We start from the raw sequence: 23,984 nt of genomic DNA, 5'->3' as shown, positions 1-23,984 counted from the left end.
TAGAGTTATTTTGGCTTAGCACAAAATAAGAATGGGGAACTAAACTTTTCTGGTTGACATGCAAATCTTCCCCCCACCCCTTGTTATCCCCCTGCCTTTCCGCACCACGCATGTTTGTATGGCTTTAAACCCAAGACTGGCATTTAATAGACCCTGGACGGTTTTGTTGAAAACAGGGCAAAGGAGAAGTCACTCTTTACTGTGGTGGGGAGAATGCCCTGCAGGGGAGTTTCTCCCGGCCTCATTGTTGAGGAATGATGGAAGTTCAACAGCATGGAAAAGTCTACTTCTCGCTTCAGCTGAAAAGGTGTTTATAAAGGTATCAGGGCTATTTTAGCAATTTGCCTTCTTTTGAAAATCCAATTTGGAAGCTTCATTAAAGGGCACTAATTTAGTGTCTTAGGGGAATATGTGTTTAAAGGAGCTTGTCGACAATCTTAGATGTTTGCCAGTGTGTAGGTGAGCTCAACTCCCCAAGCTGGGGTTACCTGGTTACATGTGTGCTTTTTTTCATTTCCGTCTGATACCAAATACATTCAAGAGCATCCGGACTGAAAGAAGCCACAACCTTCTCTTTCCCCACAACCACCACCTCTCACCCCCACGGTGGGGATACTTCCAAATGCATGAACATTTCTGCAACTGGCATTGTGGATCTCTCACACAGAGCTCCAATGAGGGGCCCCAGAGTTTCATGGAGGTTAGTGGTAGTTAATGCTTAACAGGTCAAGGACTCTAAGGAACGGTAAGTGTTGCAAACTGTTTAAGGAAATACAAATACTTTTCTGAATGTCTAGAAGAATCACTTATTGTCACGGCTTGCCTCACATTCCCAGAAGTATATTTCAGTCCCACACTGGGGCACTAAATTTAAAATTGGACAGCTGAATGCTAATTGTCTACATGCCCTTGCATACACTTGAACTTTCTCCAGTGCCTAATTCGTTGACAAAATATTATGAGAAAAGGTAGAAAATTTTGGTTGAAGCAAGTTAACATTATTCTTTTCGGGGTGCTTCCTTTTTTAAATAAAGGCTGAAATCCATGAGAAAATGCAGATTTTGTCATCATGTTTGTCTACGCACTAAAGTTCTTGAGTATTCTGTCTCATTCTTTTATACAACCAGTGCTAAGAGAACTGATTGGATTCCCCCTCCCGGTACTCGATTTCTATAATTTCTATATCCAGTCTATACGGAGTTCCTTCTGTTTTTTGTGTTTTTTTGTTTTGTTTTGTTTTTTCAACTCTCAGGGTGAAATCTGATTCGTTCTAAGGAAAACTGTGTGTTAAGAGTAAGCTGTTGAGGTTTCTTGTCAGTAGATTACGCATCCACCCATTCAAGAGATGCTTCGGGGGTAGGTAGTCCTGTCCAGAAGGAAAGGCAAGTACACTGACCCTCTTCCCAAGCAGCCCCAACTGTGGGAATTGACGATGCAGCACAACTCAAGAGCTGACCCCCAAGGGAGACAACTTCGAATATTTGGAAAATAATAATCGGTTCATGAAGGACCAGTACAACATCATCCTATCTTTACAGAATTTTCTAGAACTACGCGCATCATCTGTTTGATATTTATAATCAATATCTTAGACTATGTGAACAGGGAAATAGCCATTGAAATTACATCCCTACAAAAAGTGGAAGGCATATCCCTCAATAAATCTGTTTATAATGTCTGCCATTAGGAGTGGATGCCAATACATGAAACTAAAAGGACATGGAAATCTTCGTGGCATGGTTTATGCTGGTTATTTATTTGTTGTCTATTCATGGGGTTACTAATTGCAGCTGGTGAGAGTTGATTTTCTCTCCTCTTCCATTTATTGTGGGATGGGGCGTTCGTCGCAGCAGATACACAGTTATTCAGCGTCTGAAACGCTGGATCCAGTCAAAATGAGCTTTGGCAACTCCATGCAGACGCGCACAAGTGTAATTTTGCTTCACATTAATAACAACCTAGCAAAGAAGCCCAGAATCAAACGCCTTGCTCTCAGCTGGGGGGGCAGAAAGCCAGAGTGATCTATCTTGGCTGGTGACCTATAATGTTGGAAAAGTAGGCTCCACGTTCACGCGGGAAGGGTGGGCGGTGTTCCGGAAACGTATCCCCATTCCTCCACGATTTCTTTTTCTTTTTTTTTTTTTTTTTTCCCTTTTGGTAGTGTGTGCCCCGAGACAATGAAAAAAAAAAAAAAAAGAATTACAGATAATAAAAATAGCACTTCTGCAGAACAAACGGGAAATGCAGCGCTTTAATTTCTTCGGATGTCAACTCTGTTCGGCGCCCCGCGCCCTGGCCGCTGCGGCGCGGCGGCGACCCCAGGCCCGCGCTCAGGCGCGCAGCTCGGGCCAGGGGCGCACGGGGCGCGGCTCGCCTGGACTTTGGGTCCCGCTCGAAGCCGAGAGCCTCCGAGAGCTCGCGGGCTCCGGCTGGTTCGCGCGGAGTGAGGGGCCGCGACTGCGGGGACGCGATCGCGCGGAATGAGGGGCCGCCGCTGCGGGGTGTTCTCCGCAGAGTTGGCCGCCGGAGTGGGCAGCGGAGGAAGGCGGGGAGCCGGGCCCGGGCGAGCGTCCGCGGGAGTCGGCGGCGCCCCGGGGACAGGTACGCGGCGGGGGAGCGGGGAGGCGGCGCGGAGGGGCAGGGGGCGGCGTGCCAGGCTCCCCTCTGATTAATGACGCCGGTGCGGCCGCGCGTGGCCCGGGCGCTTTGTCTCCAGCGTCGGGACTGGCGGAGACCGCCGGGGGGGGGGGGGGGGCGGGAGGGGGACGGATGGCCCCGCGCGCGCCGGGCGCACCCGGCAGGTGCCCGCGCTTCGACCCGGCCAACTCCGGCCGCGCCCGGAGGCAGAGGCCCCGGCGCCCCCCTCCCCTCCCCCGTCCCCCCCCTCCCCTCCCCTCCGCCCTGCAGGCGCGCCTGGCCGCGGCCGGCTCCGGGGTGTGGCGGGCCGGGGGCGGGGGGCGGGGGCGCTGGAGGCTGCAGCCGGGGCGGGGACGGATGCGGCCGGGGCTGCGGGGAGGAGCCGGGTGCGTGGGAGGGCAGGGACGGGCGGAGGGGCCGGCGGCGGAGGCGGGGAGGCAGGGGCGCGGGACGGAGGGACGGGCCGAGGCTGGCTGGCTGGCTGGCTCGGGGTGGGACGACGGAGTGACAGAGCCGCGGACAGGTGGGAGCAGTTAGACAGCTCGAGTCTGGGAGAGCAGAACGCAGAGGAGAGGCAGGAGGAGAGGGGGAGGGGGAGAGGGAGAGCGAGGGAGACAGCGAGCGAGCGAGCGCGCAGCACTCGCGTGCACCCTCCGCTCCAGACGCCCTCCGCTGTCCGAGGGAAGCGGCCGGGGCCCTGAGCGGGAGCTGGAGAGCGAGCTGGGCACAGAACCCGGAACAGGGACCCGGCCCTGCTAGCGGGACCGCGACGCGCCGAGGGACGGACAGACCGGCCGCGCGCGGACCGCCAGCCGGCCGGAGCGGAGCGCAGGAAAGCCAGAATCCCGCGCGGGGCCGCGGGGCTGCGCGACAGGCAGGCAGACGGACAGACGCGCGGAGGGGCGGACTGCCGGACCGGAGGCGGGGGGGCATCGTTCGCCCCGCGGAGCCAGCGGGACAGAGAAGGCGGCGGCGGCGGCGGCGGCGGCGCCCGCTGAGCTCGTCCGGAGCGGCGACCAGCGGCGGGGGCAGCGGGGCCGCCAGCCAGAGCCACCAGGGTCGCCGCAGCTGCGCGAGGATCCCAGCCGCCGACGCTGCAGAGAGCTCGGTTTACTAGCAGTTAAATAAATCGACCAAAAAAAAAAAAAAAAAAGCGCCAAGCCAAACAAATCCAGCCAATTCAATCACTGAGAAACGATATTAGTAAAAACCAGAAACTGAATCAAATCAATCGAGGCACCAAGACGCTGGGGGGATACGCGCTGTTATGTCAAGGTAATAATCAAGCTCTTCCGACGTGAACCTGGCACGTCTTTTGTGATTTTCCGCCTCCCTTTTGCCGTTTATCTGTGCTTTCCTTTGGAATTGTTTATCGTCTGTTTTTTTCCCCCTCCTTCGTGTTTGTAGAAAACCGTTGATGTTATACATGTATTGATTGTGTTTCTGTGTTTCATCACAGGAGGGGCAGCCTCCCCTCCGCCAGACGAGGCAGACAGGGCAAGCCGGAAGAGAACAGAGGAGGGCAGTTTGCCTCATGGGCGAAGTCTACAGCGATGTCTGCGGGTCTCGCGGTAGAAAGTTTGGGACCCTCTCATTCCATTTGAAAGAACCGTGCAAGGGGCGGAGAAGTTGCCGTGGGTTTGCCGCTCTTGCAGGAATTGGGGTCCCGGCTCCCAGGGGATTTGTGGGGGGAGGGGGCGGGTAGAGACGATGGTGGCGACCTTTTATTTTTACGTGTTTGAAATGTGTGTTTCATTGCAAACTCCGGATGCAATGTCTTCTGTCTCAGGTTGTAGATACGGTTGGTGGAATTGCCTGGAATAGTACAGGTGTTTAGAAAGTTTCTTAAGGAAGAGAAATTGACTCAGTCCATGTTTCTGCATGGAAATGGAGCGGGAGTGGATGTGGCTCAGTACTTGATCACCTCCCCACGATACAAGATGAGGACAGAGTCCGAGTCTAAAAGGAAAAGCAAGGAGGCGTTGAAAGTTACAAAGGATTGGGAGGCTAGTGTGCACATTGCAAGGCTGGTGGAAATCGTTTTCTGGAGAATGTGTCTAGAGGGCAGGTATCCCTTTTGATTGCTGATTTTGAAAGTCTATGGGTATGACACTGTAGCCTCTCCCAAAAGGATGGCATCCCCCAGAGTTGAAAGGAATCTGTACAAGATTTGGCTCAAATGCTGAATAATTCCAAACGGTTCCCACCTGCTCCTCGCTTACTTTGGAGATCAAAATTGCTATGATTGTTTTAAGAAAACAGAGAAATGGAGATGATGGGGAATCATCTTTCATTTGCTGAAAGTTAGGGAACCTTTGACATGCACTTAAAAATAAATGCTCCCACTCCTTTGATCCTCTGTGTTTGTGTCACCATGGGACATGCCTGTCTTAATAGGATTTTGGTTAATGTCGTTTTCACCAAAGACGGTGGCTTGAAGAGTTCTAGCGTGTTCTGTTCGAATAGCCAAGTAATCTACTATCTTGGCAGTAATTGCTTCTGCTGCACACCTAATGTGGATCGCATGTGAGAAATTACGTGCGCTCATTTCGGGGCTATATGGGATTTGTAAGGTATGTATTTGTGTTTGATCCGGTATTTCCTCTCGCCACATTCCTTCACTCCTTCTTGTCACTTCAACCAGCAGAATATTTTAAAATTTTCTGGAGCATGGGTTTCGTATATTCTTTAAGGGCTGTGCTTCATCACAAACGATGCAGAAGGCTAACCTCTCCCTGTCCTTGCTTATCAATACTATTTGCTTGTTTTAAACAGTTTGGTTTAGATGCAGTTTTTAAGACATTCAGACGCTATGCCTCCATGGCTCCGTTTCTCCGGACGTGCTTTGTGTTAGTTCATGAGTGAGAATATAACCCAGTTGCGGTAGGTGAATGCCTGTTGAACAGAATACCTTGGTTTAAGTAAGGCATATTTAAAGCAACTTACACAGTTTTAGAAATTGACTTTCAGCTTCTCAGTGACTTAATTTCACAACACGCTGGTTTCTCTTTTCCGGTATTCAGCTCAGAGACAGGTTTGTGTGCGCTGTTAGATTTGCAAATTGCTGACCTTCCGGTGACTTTCCCTCTTAGATCCCAGCTGAGTATGGTTACCTTAAGAACTGTGGCATTAGCCCTGTTAGAGCATGCCCCACTGGGGAGTTCGGTGCTGTCTATTTTTAATGCTATTTAATGAAGGAGCGAGCGCCTCACTCAGCAATAAAAGAAGCATGATGGACGACAGAACAGTGCATGGTTTTGGATACGGGAGAAGGATGTTTGAAAAGGTACAGGCTGGCTGTGGGAAACGGTAATTTTAATTAGTCCTGATATACAGTGCTAACAGAAATCAGTTGATTGTAATGGGAGAAGTACACATGAATAGTCTGCTGTGTGTTTTCATAAACCTCTTCAGTAATTCTTAGAAGCAAGACTCAGTCACTAGAATGCCTGAAAACTTAAAAAAGAGACACTAACCAAGGAGTTGCTGCACACGTACAATTTTTCCTACGAGCTGTCGTATTCTTGGATGGTGAGAAGTGCAGAAATCATTTTACATCCCTAAAATACTGTCCTCGTGAAGGGTTTGGAGCTTGTAAAATGTTTGGGGGGCATCAAATAACTAGCATCCTTCTAAGATATTGTAACTTGAAGCTCTGCCTTGTGACTTTTTGTGTTTCTTTCATAAACTTGGAATCTGGATTCAGAATTGTGGCAACTGAGGCAGGAAGTTTGGGTTGAACTTGATAGAATATTCGAGTTGTTTTCCTTCCTTCCTTTGAGATAAGCACAATAGATTATCTTAGTTTAAATATTTTTAAACTGTAGATAACAGGGGAAGCACTAGTAATTTTTGGAACGTTATAACAAGGGGGGAATATCTTAATGTCATAGTGCGTAAAACCTAAGAAGCCATCTGTCTGCGACATTGGTATAACGCAGAACACCTGTCTTGAGGTAGACAGTGAAAATGTCCAGTCAGAAAGGTCTGTGTTGTTCGTTTTCATATTAACAACATGCTGTGATCGAGTTATATCCCTGTTCGAAGCGAAGCTGATTAGACAAATGCCTACGTAGTTTCAAAATTGATAAACGTAAGGAAAAGTGAGAAGTTTTTATTCAGTGGGGAAGTGAGTTACGTAAGTAGTGTTAAATAAAGCTGTTAGGGCAGTGTACAGAGTTGTTCTAGATCTTGTCCATTTCTGTGAAGGATAACTCCCCCCCCCCCCCCGCCCCCGACCCGCAATAAACCACTAAGGGAAATGCATTGGAAGGAGTTACTGTAATTGGTTGCCGGTGTTCGTGTTTTCTACTTTGTACTTTTAGAGGGGAAAATTACAATCCACACGGGCTGCAACATTTCCCTTAGTGGTCATGCTCCTTGGACCCCAGTGCTGATACCTTTCTCAAGAGTCTCAAATCAGGGGCCATTCTCATCTGAATTCAATGTAGATTTTGCCTGTGGACAAGATAATGATAAGCTACATGAGCAGAGCGGGGAATGAGTCAGCCACTGAAGACACAAGGTACAACGCAGCCAGAAGGGACTATAACTGGGGGTCCTCGTTAGGATTAGGAGACAGTTTGAAGTCCGTAAGGCTGGAAAGTGCAAATGAACCGGTTCCATAGGAGTTAGTGTTAATTCAGATCTGCTTTGCGACAAGGTTAAGAAGGAAGATGGGGTTTAAAAATGATGTGGACCGTGAAAGTCATTTCTTCAGGTGGTGAGTATTGGCATAGTTCTAACTGGTACCACACAGTGGTAGTGTGTTTAGAAATTTGTGAATTTCTGATCAGAAAAAGAATTGGCTTCCTTAGCAATGCATTATGTCACCTGGAAAGTTCTGGACGTATTTGAAGTCAGCGATGAACTTACAAAATACGTATTTCCTCTCTTTAGACGAAGGACCTTTATTTTTTTAGGAAATCTGTGATTCCAGAGGCTCTCTGTGTCCGCTGACTTTTCTTTCTTTTGTTTTTCATTCTAATATTTAGAATTAAATACGATAAATAATTCCAAGCTGCGACGTAAGTAAATGTTGAAGGACTGTTGGAGGCAAAAAAGCATGTTAGCAGGATGTGTTTGTGACTGGGTTTGTTTTTCTCAGGCTATCTTTGCTTGTGGGTGTTACTTTAAGGGACCTTTATGCCAAGTTCTAATAAATTGGTTTTTTTAGTGCCTTATCTAAATGAATTTTGCTCATTTTGGGTTAAATTTAGCCCTGGATGTTCACAGGGTTTATTCCTTGTTTTTACTTCACGACAGTTTCATTTCCATGGGGATCAGATCTCAGCCGAGATACCAAGTGTTTCAATTATAGACATAAATACAGGATTCTTGATAAAGAATCAAGAGCTTGAGATGCAGTATCAAGTGCATTCAGCAGTTTTGAATGTTTGGTAGCATTGTTATCGTATGGTCTCCAAATCGTCTGCAGTCTGGTGATTTCCTCCCCCTTCCCCCCCCCCCCCCCGCCCCCATGTGGCATAAAATGCCCGCACAACATTTGAAGACACCTTTCTCTAAGATCACTGGGACATTTCTGCGCCCTGGGAGATAGCTGGACAAGGAAACCAAAGGGTGAATTGAAATAATTATACCAGGAAAATGGAGAGCATATTGGAAAAAAACAAAAAAGAAAAGAATTGACTTGAATACACCAAATTGACTCTCCACTTTCCAGCTGAATCCTCAGCATCATGTTACGTTCCTCCCTCCTTGCTGCCCCCAAGGAGCTTAGTGTTGCCAGATGGAACGGGTGTTAATCACTACGTAGGGCCAGAGTAGATCAATATTTTGAATTCCTCTACACACTCTTCCCAAGGAGATTTCTTCTGGCATTTTTTTTTTTGGACCCCCGCTTAATGTACATGTCACCGCCACAGGTTATATAAGATTTTTCCTGTTGTAATCAAGTGATGAGTATTAGGGTAGCACTGCAATTCCGACGCAATTAAAATGTTGAGGAATTAGTCCAGACTTGTCTCACTCAAGGCACGTACTCATTCTTCACTACATTTAGTGCAGGGGTTCTTAATAATGGAGGTACATTCTCTTGCATTTGTATAATTGTCTGTCTGTGGATTCTTTATCACACACTAAATACCTGAGATAAGGACGAAGACCGTCTCTAAGGGATGGAAACGAGGTGGATGGTGCTCATATCTTTAGCAGCTTTTCTTCTAATTGCTTGAGATACAATACTTACTTTAGAACGTTCTAGTCCCTAGCATCATACTTAAAGGGAAAGATCTGCATTTTGACTTATTTTGATCTAGTTGAAATTATGAAGCAACACCAATAATTGAAGTAAAACGTTTCGACACCTTTAGGAAACAAAATAGAACATAGGTTTCTCAAGTTTTAAGGTCCTCGAGATCCAAGTATACTGTCCCTTGGTGTGTGAATCAGGGCCTACCTGTCACCTGATGGGTCAGGTAATTTGAATTGCTTTCAGGTGATCCCATCACTGATGCAGAGATCTGGAAGAATCAAACATGGGTCAAAAGAGGATGAAGGAAGGTCATGAGGACTCACTGCAATTCAGGGACTACTCGTAATCGTTTAACTGTTATTTGCTCATAAACTCGATAGGAAAATAAAGAGGTATTACATTCCTTTTGCAGCTTTTACAAAAAGCTATTTTAAAATGTTTCCAGAACCACAAGCTAAAATCCTCACACAAAGTTCTCATGTTTATTGATAAGAAAATGTCTATACTCCACACTGGCCTGTTTAACTTAGCCTTTTGCTTGTTGACACGTATGTAAGTTTGGTGGAAGTCCCATCATTGCTGGCATTTGACGATTCAGTCATTAAAGAGCTTTTGGACAGATTCATTAACTGAATTCATTAATTGTCAGGACTTTGCAGCCATATCTGTGATCCGATTTTCTCTGGTTTGTGAAAATGATCACAGTAATACTTTAAAAGGTAACACTTTTAAATTACCCGGTTTTATATTTGTTTATTTTAAATTCACTTAGATATGTTGGTATGATAAATTCAAAAATCCCACCGCAAACAATTCTCTGGCATTAATGAGTCTTCATTCCCCCCCCCCCCCCCCACTGTGGCGATGATTTAACTTTGGTCACAGCGCCTAATGCCTTTGTGAAGATTGAAACCTTTCTCCAACCCTGAAATTTCCACATAATCACTAACAGAATTCTGGAAAGATAGAATAACATAGCATGCGATCGTGTTGTATGCACATCCTGTTGCTATTTGCTTAAGCACTGTTAAACACTCTAACTGGATGCCTCGATCTTTATTATTTATTATCATAGCAGTTGTCTTCATCCACAACAATGGATGACTTCGTTTTTAATGTTTTGTTTTGTTTTTTTTCCTTCAGTGACAAGAGGTAAGAGAGTACACACAGTTAATGTGAGAGTTTACATACGAAAACGAATACATTCTAGGACCAGGATGTCAATATCCCTCCAAGAGAGATACTATTTTATTCCACAGATGATCGCAATGGGTGCATTTTTGGTCACATAGGATATCAGAAGCTGTCGACAGATGTTTGGAATTCACTGCAGCTTCCGATTCAAAGTCAGGTTAAAACTAAGGGAGGGGATGTATACGGAAGGTGTGCTGCAGGCTTATCTGAGAGGGAGCCCGGGGCTTGCTGTGACCAAGGAAGAACTCCGTAGGGTTCTGCAGGGTACAGATATGCGCAAAACTTGAATCAAAAACAAAAGTTTAAAACAAAAGCCTCGCGAAACAAGGCTCCTGGTGGTGTATCCGAATCTCACGGCTCCATAGCGGGCCTGTATAAACACTCAATTTAGCACCTGAACAACCCGTCCTGATGTCGGGCTTCTGAGTCTTCGGGTGCTGATGGCCAAGACTCTAAACCCCTCCATGCGTCACAGTCTCTGCAGGTGAAATTACGTAGTGACAACAGTCCGATAGGAACAGATTACTCCTTATTTGGCTTTAACAGTTTAGTTCGTGTTGCGTTGCTTCCATTTTCTCGTTTAGGAAGTGGGACCGGGCCCACCCCGAAGGATTGAAGCAGATACAGAGTACCCGGCACAGGCACGTAGGTTTCATTCACTAAAAAGAAGCCATCATCTTTCATATAAAAAACCGTACAGATTTAAGCTGGTTACATAAATGAGCCACACCTCCCTTGAAGGTTTGCTGTTGTTGTTGTTCGGAAGTAAGAGTACAGCTCTCTTTTCTTCGGCCCCGTAACGTGTTTGACGGTTACAATTGGAGAGGAACCTTTGTGACGGTCACGGTTGGAGACAAGCTTTACTCTTTTTCTGTGTCTATGAAATCCCGAAGGCCAGGCCAAGGTGCTCGTCGCTTTAGGAGCATGCACTTTGCAAGAACCCCGATGTGTAACCCGGCTCTAAGGGAAGGGGCAGCCCAATTCAGAGTTGTCTACAGAGTGAACGGACAGATATTATTTCTCCAAAAGAGTTTAACTGGGTCATCCAGTGGTGGCTAAAGAACCGAACAAGAAGGGGGTGGAAGGGATCCATGAGGGAATGATTTTAAATCCTGTGTTAATGGGTGAAAGCTCTTAAGCAGCAGACTTGAACTGGCACGGGAGATGGAAATATCTTCAGCTACCTCAGAGACGTCAAAACAAGTGACACTTGGGTCTCACTGGTAGGCTCCCAGACACCCCACCGATGGCTTTGTTCCTAAGCACTGAGTGAGTTGTTTGGGCTGAGCAGCTGATCTGGCCTCTGATCCCGAGGCATTTGCTCTTTTGCCGAAATGAATCACTTCCGCCCTTGGGTGAAAGTGGCCAGAGGAGGGGAGAAACTCCCCTCAAAATGGGGGTTTCATCAGTTGGTGGCCCCGTCAGGAAATGGGAAACCACCAGTCACGTTCAACACCGAAGAAGGTGAGCTGTGCGAAGCGATACGTTTGCCAAATAATGGAGTTTTGTTTTCGATTATAATTTGCATATCAGCCGTTCTTCTGAGGGATAACACAGTCCGAAAGTTATCCAATGAAACTTCTCAGAAGGTGTCTGAGAATGAACTTAGGATCCTTTGGTATTGTGGTATTTGCTGGAAAACAAGGAAAGGGTAGACAGATTTTATACGTGTGTGTGTGTCCATATATATATATATATATGTATATGTATATATGTATGTATATATATATGTGTTTATATATCTATATGTACATACATATGTATATGTACACATATATCCATACACTTATATACACATATACATACATATGTATATATGTTATATATATATTACATATCTTGTCCACAGTATAGATCCCATACATAAGAGGTATGTTATATATCTTGTCTATCATATATATGATATTCATCTATAATCAGCGTATATCTGTATCTATACCTGTATCTAGAATCTGCATTCTCCACACGCTTAGATATGAGTCATCTACCTAACTCACATGAAGCAAAAAAGTAGTTTGGCCCCAAAGCATATTTCCTACCTCTTCTACTGCCCTTAGCAGTTCTTGCTTGCACGTGGCAGATCTTTAATCCAAGTTTGTTGAACTAAAAATTGATCTTTATATTGTCGATGGCATCTAATACTCCGGACTTAAAAGCAGCCCTAAGTAAAGGTTTAATTGTGTTTTTCCCCTAAAGTGTCAGCGTACGTGGGCCTGACATTCATTCATCTTTCTAAAAAGGAGGACAAAGATACGCCCTCCCACATAGGGGAAATTGTAACTGCTCTCAAGATTTGTTTGGGCTCTCACAAGGAAGTGTGTGCTACAGATGTCAGACCATGACTAGGGCTTCTACAAGAGTAACAAAGTCCCTAAAACTTCGGTCTGCTTTGACGGAATACGTAGATGACTTTTTCAGCTGCATGGAAGGGAATTAAGGTCAACACTCAGTTAATAAATAAATTGCGAGAGCGGATGGGGCCAAGGCAAGTTCACAAGCAATTTCCAAATCACTGGTACACAGAGTTAGCGACAACTCATGTTTACTGGACAGGTGCCTGGGGAGAGATTAACCACGGTGAAGGTGATCCAGGATGTGGGGAGAGAATTCACTCCTCCGAGGGCTGAGTGAGCTTGCAGTGCTGGAGCAGAAGGCAGGGGTGAGGAAGAGAGGGAGAAGAGAATTTGGCAAACTGGGGGGGGTCTCCAGGCCCCTCTTCCTGCCCGGAAGCTATGCAGCTCTAACCAAACAGAAGCAGGGCCTGCCTTCTCTCTCTGTCGGCTCAGGTCATGATCTCGCGGTTCGCGTGTTCGAGCCCCGCGTCGAGCTCTGTGCTGACAGCTTGGAGCCTGGAGCCTGCTTCGGATTCTGTGTCTCCCTCTCTCTGCCCCTTCCCCCCTCACGTTGTGTCTCTGTCTCTTAAAAATAAACATTAAAAAAGAAAAGAAAAGAAAAAGAAAGTTAACCAGACCTCCTTCTGGATTTGTTTGGAAATACCACAGAGAGTTCACTCTGAATACCCTTCCAGGAGCAATTTGAGACTTTATCTAAGAACTAGAAATGACTTCAAATACAACTGTGGTAGGTAGACTCGTGATTTGTACACTTCGCAGGTAAAACCAATAGATCTATCCAACAGAAGGCCATTTGTATAATCCAAGATGGGCCCAACAGATCTAGCAAGAGAAGAGACCTCTAAAATCCATTTTTCTAAAATCACCTGACAACATTACGTCATTGTTTTGATCTGCCTGTGAGCATAGATTGCTTCTGATGTTTTAAGAAAAGATGAGGAGATACCAAGTTGTTTCATCACTTGTAGATTAGATCCTGGGGCTTAGGTGGGGATCATATGATTCGCACCAGTAGTCAAGGAATTGATAGAACTGAGAAGGAACCAGACCTGCAAACTTGAAAGAACCCCTATATTTTACTCCAAGTCTTGGTGAACTTATCTAATGTTACTGAATTGATCGAAAGCCAAACTTTGGGTGTTCCTGATGAAATACACCATAAGCATTAAGGAAAATCTACATGAAAGCAAGGTGGTATGTTTCTGTATTTTTCAGGGAAGCTACTGAGTGGCCATTGGTGGAGGAAATCTGTACTTATTTCTGTATTGATTAGGTCATTAGTGCCATTTGTTCTGCTCTGCGGGGCTTACTTCCCTTGGTTTGTTCCTTCTGCTCTCTGAACGACCTCATTTGTCCAGGCAAAAACTCTTTATCAAGATGGAGATCCAAGATTTTTCTATAGTTCTTCCGGTATCGTTCGCTAAAGCCACAGGGACAGTGATAAGAAAAATCAGGATTCCCTCTATGGATTCTGACTTTGCCTCTGGATCATTTTTGATCGAAAGCTGGTTGTGGGGTGGTTGTTTTGGAAAAATAATTTGTTCAATTGTTTCGCAGTGCGACTGTCAACGGATACTTACGAGCTGCCTCTTGTGTGAAAGGGAGTTGTGTGCGCATGTGATGTCCAGATGAATCTACCCTCGGTTGTGGTCACCGCTGTGGTTGTGTGAAAGGGACTGTGCTCATGTGATGCCCACATGAATATACCCTCGGTTGTGATCACAGCTGTGGCAAAATTTCTGTTGTAGCATACTGGGGGATTCTTGTCTAAGGAGAAAGAAAGGTGTATATTTCATCCTCCTGTTTTTTTCTTTGCAGTGTAACTTACACGGTAACATACAACAGCCATGGGAAACACAGGGATTCAGATCTTGCCTACAGATTAGGAGTTGAGAACCAAGGGGGTAGTGAAAGGGTATGTGGTGGGGCCATGGCATAGAAGGATGTGGAAATTAACTTGTGAAACTGGTAGAGTGCCTGGAAATCTGTCTGCCTGCATCTCAAATCTGTACTTGTGGCTGCCATTTGAGACAAGAATAGATTCTCAGCTCCTGATTTCGCCCATGCTTGGGACACATCCTCTCCTGGTGCCAAAGAAGGGCAATAGGTCTGAGGTCAAGGTGACCTAAGTTTAAGTTTGAATCTCATCTCTGCTTCTCACTGGCCTGGCCAAGTGACCTTCAGTGTCCTTCTTGCAATATGTAGATAGCAGCACTCCCTTCATGAGCTATCCTCTGTAAAATATTTGCCACAAAATGGAAATGTTATCTCCTTCCTGCTTTCTCCTACAGGGACTGTTTATCCATTAAAACATTGAAAACTATAAGAATGTGCAATGAAATTATATATCAGTACTTGTTTTGAAAATAATATAAAGTTGTAGTTTGAGTCCTAAGTATTTTGTCTGTGGATTACTGAGGGAAAAAAAAACAAACAATGATTTTAAGGGGTGTTGGGATTCTTTTGCATTAGCTTTTATAAGATGGTAACAATACGTATCACGTGGTTAAGGGGGGGAACAAAAACTACAACATATCTAAACACATATCTTTACTTACTTGTGTCCAACAATCTGAAACAATGTTATTGATTTAAGGGACCCAGTAGTTCACGTTTGCATAAAAACAGATACCCAGGGATAAGTGATGAGGGAAAATATTCATTAAAAGTTTTTTGAAAACACAAATGAAAAAATGATTTTGAAGATCTTTATCAAGTGTTAAGTAGAGTTTAAAACTTTTATTATTTTTTTTTTAACGTTTATTGATTTTTGAGACAGAGGGAGACACACAGAATCTGCAGCAGGCTCCGGGCTCTGAGCCGCCAGCACAGAGCCCGAAGCGGGGCTCGAACTCACAGACTATGAGGTTATGACCTGAGCCTACGTCGGAGGCTCAACCGACTGAGCCACCCAGACGCCCCATCAACTGTTAAGTGGAGTTTAAAGAATTGTCTTTTTTTCTTTTTTTTTTTTTCCGAATGGATTCACAAGGCTTGGGCTTTTCGGTGCATGTGTGACAAGACTTTTTTGTGATTCTTTGTAGTTAAGGCATTATGTCTTGCTCTTTGAATCTGTGTTCTGAGCTGTCCCCCCGTGTCAAGTTGGGGAAGAGTGCTGCCTTGTATATTTATACTCTGTCTCTGTCCCAGGGGAAAGAGCTGACGCCAGGTCGCATAAACCTCTTGTCAGGCCACCTGCCAACACGTGTTCATGCCATTTACTGATATTGAGGATGAAATGACCCATTTTAACTAATATGTTCCCCCTGAAATTATCTTCAGGAAAACTTGAAGTTCCAATTCGCCAGTGTGAGCTCTCTTCGTCGACGGTTTGTCCTCAGTTTGTTTGGTCCCAAGTGAACCCGAGACACCTGCAGCATCATGTACACTCATTCTTTGCCCTTGCGTCCTGCTTGTTTGTCGCAGAGGGTGGCGGTTGCTTTTGGCAGATGTACAGGATCAAAGTAGCCTTTTTATCTTTCTACCCTCGGGGAGTCAGTTTCTCAGATAGAGGAAGTGGTGAGGCTAACAGAAATTTCAGCTCACCCCGAAATAAAAGTCAAATGGATTAGGTGTGATAACCCTATTTATTAATGATTTGTCAAAGGCAGTGGCTTTGTGAAGTTGTTGGACGGAGAAATTTAGGGACTGGGCTTCCTTTTTACTAAGTAAATGTTTACGCCGTAGTTTGTGGCCCGAAGGAAATTAACAACCAAAATAATCTTATTGATTTTTTCATCTAGGTAACCTGAAGAAATGGAAAATCTTAGAAATACTATCTATAGGTAAATATTAAGGATTTATTTGGTAGCAGTGTATTTTACATTATATACAGAGAGGATATCGCCCTAAATTTCTGTATAATTTATCTTATGCATTACTAGGTTTGCTTGGATAAATATTGGTCTTCGACTAGGGAATTACCTATAATTTTATTGTTGGGAATTTTTTCTGAAGGGAGAACAGAATAACAGAAAATGAATACGTATGCATACTCTTTTATACATATACACGTGTGTGTATTTTAAAAGTACATACATACACATGTCATATACCATATTATATATATGATATGATTTATATTTGTTGAATATATTTATATATATATATATATATATACACATTGGGAATCTGGTTATATTATAAAAATTACACACATGTATCTAATATAGTACATATTAGATGTGGTATAATATTCTGGTATATACATACATTTGGGATCTGGTTATGTTATAAAACGAGTACTCCCTTATCATTGCCCGTCTGCAGTGATACAATGGCAAGATGGAAACAGAGGGTGGGGCGATGAATTGATCCTTTCAATCAAAAAGTTAGGGATTTCTCTCGACTTTAAGCTTCAAGAAGCCATAAGGCTTCGAGACAAATTTTAGTAAGTGAATTTAAAGTTGCTTTGATTTAAAAACGATTTTTAAAACATAGCACCTTAAGAGAAGAGAAGAAGATTGCAAATTCCATTAGAAAAAGAGGTTGGAGCCTCTGTTCTGGGTGATTACAGGGAGATAGATGCAGGTTTCCGCCTGAATTGTAGTCTGAGGGTCTCCAGCATAGGACTCTAAAGTCCGTGGAGAGAAGATAATCCTGAGTCTGCAAGACTGGATATGCTCAGGGTCAAGGAAAAACTTACATAAAAATTAGTGAGCACTAGAGAAGAAAACTATGAATGCAAAAAAAAAAAAAAACGAAAAAAAAAAACCGTGCAGACAGCGGTTTATAACAGCTTTATTCATAATTGCCTCAAACTGGAGACAACCCAGATGTCCTTCCAAAGATGCCTGGGGAAACTGTGATACATCCATACAGTGGAATATTACATAGCGATAAAAGGGAACAAATTATAAATTCACGTGGCAATTTGAATGGGTCTCAGGGGCGTTGTACTGGGTGAAAGAAGTCAATCTCAAAACATCACAGACTGTGTGATCTCATTTATATAACATCTCAAAATGACAAAAACACAGGGACAGAGAAACACGGATTAGTGAATGCCAGGAGATATGTCACAGAGGAGGTGTGATCGGAAGGGATGGCATGAGGAAACTTTGAGGGTGATGGAACTCTTCTTTAGCCAGATTATGGTGGTGGTTACACAAGCTTATACCTGTGTTAAAATCCATGGAACTCTACAGCTCCCAGCCCCAACAAGCTAAGTTTACTATACGATAATTTTATGATCGTGTAAAACGGATGATGTAACAACGAAAAAAAAATCAGAAGAATACTGTCTTTTAGTTACACCAAGTAACTGGCTTTGCATCATTGCATGAGGTGAAAGTATCAATTGATTTAAATAAATCAAAACACTTTTATTTCCAGCAAAAGGAAAAAAAGTGATCTCTGTTAGCAGGATTCTTTGTAAATGCTCCTAAGGCCATTTGCTGCAGGCAGGGATCCGAGGACAGATTTGGAAGGTGGAAAAATCTGCCCGACATCATCTTGGTCTGGTCACCTGTAGCACTGTCATCCCATTTGCGCCTTTGTTCTTTTTTTGGGGGGAGGGGGTGGAATCCTTCTCTTTCAATGTGAATTTCAGGGGCACGTTTGTTCTTACCACTTATACGAGCTAGAAAAGACACACAGGGCTAGAACGGTCATGCACATACCTCTCTACATACATGCATGAAGCCTCACGAATTGCCAGTCATCCACAGCTTGAACAGCCCGGTGATGGCTCCCTCAGAGTTTTGGAAGGAAGCCAATATCACTTGGAAGTAGCTGTAATTTTTAGAGACACTGAGGTTGTTAGAAGTGTCTAGAAGGTCTGGGGCTCCGGAAGTGTTGGCAGTTGAATTCTAGCCAGAGCTCTCATCAGGTAACATCCACAAATCTCTGTTGAATGGACCCATGTGCATGTCTCGGTAAGAGATAGCTAATTGCTGATATATACATCACGCTAACTGTGTGCGAGGTACTCTTCTGAGTGCTTTGCATATTTTCACTTGTTTACTCCTCACAGTCGTCTGTGAGGTAGGGGTTCTGCCTGTTTCCACTTTCAGGGAGGAAACTGAGGCATGGAGACGCTTAGAGACTTGCTCGGACACGTAGAGAAAGCAGGCTTCCGCCCTGGAGATCCGGATTCAGAGTCCGAGAAGTTCATGACTATACAACGCTATAGTTTGTGTGGTGTTTTCTTTTTGCTGTATTTTCTCCTTTGAGGGCCGGCTAATATTTTTGTTAATGGTGCATTCCAGTTGATGCATGACCCCCACCCCCACCCCCGGTTAGCCATCAACTCTTGTACAGAACTGGTCTTCCTGCCCTAACTGGGAAGGAGGTGTGGACTCCAGTTTGAAGCCAGTCACACGGGATGCCGCAGGATCCCGTGTGGCTGGACCCAGCTCCAGACCCAAAAGATAGCTGTGCGTTGAGGCTGCACCACCTTAGGGTCTGGCCCATTCCCCAAAGAAATCTCCAAACCTGAATCCTAGCGTGGCGGTCAAGATGCGATCTCATGAACCCTGGAACCAGCCCTTCCCCGGACAGGGTAACATTCGGGCACAGGCCAGAGTCTTCTGCAGCTCTTTACTTCCCACTTTTAAGAGCAGTGAGAGAATCAAGTACCAAGTATTTTTTTTCTTTTCTTTTTTTTGGGGGGGTGGGTATGTCAGTGGGATAGCCAAGTCAACTTGGCTGATAAGAAGCTAACTGCACGTTTCTGGCTAGGAATAGTAGAAATGATACTTTGTTGCTAGGTATCCAGCAAGGTTACTCCGTCATCTGGCATCTTTCTTAAATAAATAGTTGTGATTATATTTGTGGGTGTTGCATTCACCAGATGCATGGGTTGAACAACGTGGTGGTAGGCAATGGACAAGGCACGGGCATTTGAATAATATTGGTGTCGTTTGACCCTGGGCAGGGACTCATCTCTTCTGAAACTTAGGTTTGTCTCCTCCCGCCTGCCCTCCCTCTACCTCCCTTCTTCCCTCCACCCCTTCACCTCCTTCCCTCCCTTCCTTCCGTCCTTAAATATGTGCAAATGAGATTAGCGGCAGCGAGAATTAAAAACGCTATGTGTCACATGTTCCTTGTAGCATGTGGCACACAACACGATATAGGAAAACAGGGTAGCTGTTGTTTTTTATAGCACGAATTAATGCATCTGCGTTTCAGTGAATTAAATATGAGTAACTATGGGAACATGGGATTACCAGGATCCGGATACCAATCTTGCGAGTTGCTTTGAAAAAGTGATAGAAAAGTACCAGCTTCCTTTGGCTACAAGACCTGCTTCTGCCAAAGCTCTTCTCCTCCTGGTGTATCCCGAAGTCTGGTGAGGAAATGAAGTAAGTTACATACGAGTTTCATTTCCTATGGAAAATCTAGGTCTGGAAGGTGAAACCCGCGACATCCTTAAGGAGCTGTTCTTCCAGACCAGTCCGTTCTGAACTGACCCTCTTCGGCCCCCAGGCTCTGGGGTGTATGTATGTCTGGGCTTGTGTGAGGCTGCATTTCGAGAGCGAATGTGCAAGTGTTATGTGCACCGTGCGTGGTGAAGCATGGAGTACAGGCCAATCTTCTGCAGCTGGGGAGAGCAATTAGCAGCTTCATGAATTAGGGACTTGTTTACACTGTTGTCCAAGATAATCATTTGTTTGTTTTAACGAAGATGCTCTATCTTCATCAGAGGCATCAATCCTCATATTTAAATGATAAGGTCTTTGCATCTCACAAATAATGTTTGGATTTCACAGCAGGAACCCCCATCACAGCCCTTATTTTCTCTCCGCTGCCTTTGGTAATCAAGACGCCATGGGTGACATGTCTATTTCCAATTAGCCTTCCGTTGTGGAAACATTATGGGATCTATCGCAGCAACTTTTTTTGTGACGCAGACTGACTTTTAAAATACTGTCAGGGGCGCCCGGGTGGCTCAGTGGGTTAAGCATCCGACTTCTGCTCAGGTCACGATCTCAGGGTTTGTGGGTTCGAGCCCCGCATGGGGCTCTATGCTGACAGGGTGGAGCCTGCTTGAGATTCTCAATCTCATTCTCTCTCTCTCTCTGCTTCTCCCTCCACTCTTGCCTTTTCTCTCTTTCAAAAATAAATAAACTTAAAAAACACTTTTTCATGAATTCCCCAGCACTCAGACATAGGTAGATGTGCACAGACTTGTCTCCCCGCCCCCCCACCCCACACACATATGTGAAACAAAATTATAAAAGTTTACAGAATGAGTCATGGCCTTACTGAGGGTAATGATGTACTCCAATTCTTACGTACTCCAGTCTGGCTCATTCCACTCCATTCGTGTTCTCTAGATTTCACTGTAAAAACTAAAGTTAAACCAATGACTTGACTTGCTGATTTACTCACAGGTCATAAGCTCAAGTTCGAAACACCTTGATCTCCCTTTAAATTCACTTATGATTCTGTCTTCTGTCCCGGAATCCGTAGAAGGGAATGCATATGGCATTGCTGTGTCTTTTTGAATCTCGGCTATGTGGGATGTTAATGTATCCATCTACCGAGAAAATACCTGTTAGTACCCTTGAAGACACTCTAGTCACTCAGTAAGGACTTATTGATGAGTCAGATGAAGTATTTTGGAAATTAGGAGCGTGAGTCATTGTTAAACTTTGGACAGTTTGCCCAGAAGAGGGACTTCTTGAATAAGGTGGCCAGTGTATTTCTAGAAAACATCTACTGGTCTCACTCGCGTTCTTCATACAGCCAGCGCACAGCAGGTCAGTTTTTTTTTTTCAAGGTGCGTGCCTTAAATGTTTTATAAGATGATGCTATTAATACACCATCCAGCGTTCCCAGAAGCCATTTATCTTTTGACAGACGTTTGCTAATTTCCTGCCGCGTTCCGTATACCTTGGTGGTTCCTAGAGACCCTGAAAGAAGCAAGGCATAGTCCCCGTCCTGGGGGAGCATACAGCCTGACTCTCTGACGACTTTGGGACCCCGTGGGGTGGGCACTGAACTGATCCTCTTGGCGCTGCTGGAGCCCCGTGTGCACACACAGGAAGGCTCAACCGCGGCAGTGAGGCGACAGACGGGCACTGGGTAAGGGAAGAGGGGACTTGTAAATCTCATCTTGTCGCATAAAGCAGTAATCCCTCACCTGTTGTTAAACGAGGAAACCTTCGCGGAGCGGAGGGGGAGGGGCTTCCTGTTTATGCCAAAACCGCCACACGGGTCAGCGGCGGCTCAGCCAAGAGACACACGGGGACACTGGCTCCTGGACGCGTCATTCACGTCACCCTGGCACTTCCGAGAGCTGTTTTGTGAACAAGAGTCGCAGGTGTGCATTGCACCACCTGCTGGCACCGGGAGAGCATGAGACACCCTGCCAAGGGCCACGTCGGGGCTCGAGCCCCAACGAGCCTCCCCGGCCTCCAGGGGCTCTCGGGTTAGGGACCCTGACTCCTTTCTTTTTGACCTGGTTCAATGCAAAAAGGTGGTTTAGTAAATAATCCTAAGGTCTGGTTTCCCAGTTACGGAACACGCTTCTGAGTGTTTACATTCAGTTTCTCCAGCAGGGCGAGAGGCGGGTCTGTTCACAGGCCGAGCAGTGTGCAAAATGTAAAGGGTAGGTCCGGCCTCTAGAGGACCACTGCTGTCCCACGTCTCTGCTGGTTTTCGACTTCAGCTTCTTATTCTGGTTCGATCCTTAGAGATATGAGCAGTGAAAACTCTGCAGCCCCCTCCCCCTGCATTCTTGCCCTCGGGGCGCAACCCTGCCTCAACCCTGCTCCCCCCAGGCCCCTGAAGCCATCCTTGCCGAGGGCTGTAGCTTGCGCTCTCCTTCCTGATTTCTGCCGTCCCATCCCTGCAGAAAGGTCTGGAAAAAGAGAGCCATGCCTGGGAGGGAGAGAGGGAGGCCGCTCCCACCAGTTCAGTGTGGGGAACAACAGATTAAGATCATGAGGAACAACATTCCTGAAGTTCACTTCTTGATGGCTGGTTGTCAGACCCAAGAGGGCAATTATTCTTGACCGAGGACGTTTGGGGAAATGGGTCCTTTCTTACTGGTAAGAACACGGCTCTCTTCACCTTGTTGGGAGAAAAGGAGTTTTCTCCGAAGCATGACTTACTCTAATCTAACTTTTTCCCCTTGAAAATTAGTGAGAGACTCCACAAGGATTCGTTTGGAGTTGATCGTTCGGCATACTTACGAGAAAAAGAGAAGATGAGTCTTTGAAAAGCTGAGCTGAGGAAGTCCTCATTTCTAGCACCGTATACACTTCCCCGAGTCAGGTGCCGGACCGAAAACATCACCGTATCTCTCACAAGTCCTTGGCAGGATGCCATGCACCTAGTAGGAGCTGAATAAATAATTGTTGATTGACTGCGCTCCCTGGACAGGCCTGGCTACACACACAATCACACACGCATGGATCGTCCGCGCCATCCAAGGCCAAGCCCTCCAAGTCACTGAATGTGTTACTTTGGCCAATTAAAACACAATTCTTCTCAGCCTTGTGAAACACCAAATACCTAATGCAATTTCATATTCTCTTATTGACTCATTGTCATAGTACGAAAATCAGCTGTCGAGCTGTGCTCATGAGAGTAAGGGTTCACGCTATTGAAAATTCGCCTCCCGAGGCCTATCCAGAAAGCTTCTCTATGATGGGACGAAAGGAAAGACCTAAGACAAAGGGACTCTGTGAGTCCTTCCTGGCGAAGGGCGTAGAACGCTGCTCAATATATAGGAACACAATGCAAATGTTAGCCGCTGTTGTAACTGTTTAGGCTGCTTCTGTATTAGAATACGGGAAGAGCATGGAATGGCACAGAGAAATCAGAATACTTACAGATTTCTTGAACAGCTGGCTATAAAATTTCAGACATCAGCACATTCAATTCTCTTTGACCTGCATCTGTCCCGCCTCTTCGCGGCAAGGGTGCTGTAGACAGACAACCATAATTATCTCCTGGGGATCAAGTGAGGCTTGGTCAGTGTCTCTTAATTTGTATAATCCTGGGCCAAGTTCCTTGGCCCTGCTGTGCGTCTCAGTTATCCCATCTGTAGAGTGGAAACAGCGATAGCTAGTTATTAGTGCTTGTGAGGAAGTCACTGAAATAATTTGTAGAAACTGCTTAACATAGGCATCACCTCCTATGTCATCATGACCTCTTTAATGTGTACTGGGTATCAGCATCCTGTTACCTGCTGGTGTTTTTGGAACTACATATAGGGTGGTAACTTGAGCGATGACCTGTCCGGGGTTAGGGAAACGAACAAGGGTTTGGAGCCAGCGAGTGATTCGGAACCTGGGTTTCATTCCTGCCACGGTGTGATTTCCACCTTCCAAAGGGATGTCCTGAGGTGTCCCAGGTAGGCTTCCGGGAAGCTGACCCTGAGACGGAGTTTGGGGTGCAGGATGTTTACTAAGGGGAATTCTTGGCCCCAGTGCCATGGAGGAAGGAGGGAGAGGGCAGGCGTGGGCGGAGGAAAGCCATAGGTCAGGCGAAGGATGAGAACAGATCTGACCAGCTCCTTGGGGTGTTCTGCGGCTAGAATGGCCTTGGGGTTGTCTTGCTGGGGTTGAGGGAGCCAGGCTTTCCATCGCCACCTCGATCATTGTGGCGTTGGGCCATTCAGCTCTCTGCAG

At 45.5% G+C, this 23,984-nt stretch overlaps 1 protein-coding gene across 26 annotated transcripts in view; it reads left to right on the top strand.

The window, feature by feature from the left end:
• The first annotated feature begins 2,318 nt into the window (after positions 1-2,318).
• Positions 2,319-23,984, top strand: part of ARPP21 (cAMP regulated phosphoprotein 21) — a 155,434-nt gene continuing 133,768 nt past the window's right edge. For 7 of the 26 annotated variants that reach the window (XM_027040595.2, XM_027040591.2, XM_027040607.2 and 4 more), the window contains exon 1: positions 3,099-3,912. The gene's annotated coding sequence lies outside the window, so the exon portion shown is untranslated. The other 19 variants (XM_027040603.2, XM_027040599.2, XM_027040597.2 and 16 more) reach the window with 10 other exon arrangements.

Source organism: Acinonyx jubatus, chromosome C2 (assembly GCF_027475565.1).
Source record: "Acinonyx jubatus isolate Ajub_Pintada_27869175 chromosome C2, VMU_Ajub_asm_v1.0, whole genome shotgun sequence".
In the NCBI taxonomy this organism is placed as follows: domain Eukaryota; kingdom Metazoa; phylum Chordata; class Mammalia; order Carnivora; family Felidae; genus Acinonyx; species Acinonyx jubatus.
This window is presented reverse-complemented; position numbering and strand designations above follow the sequence as displayed.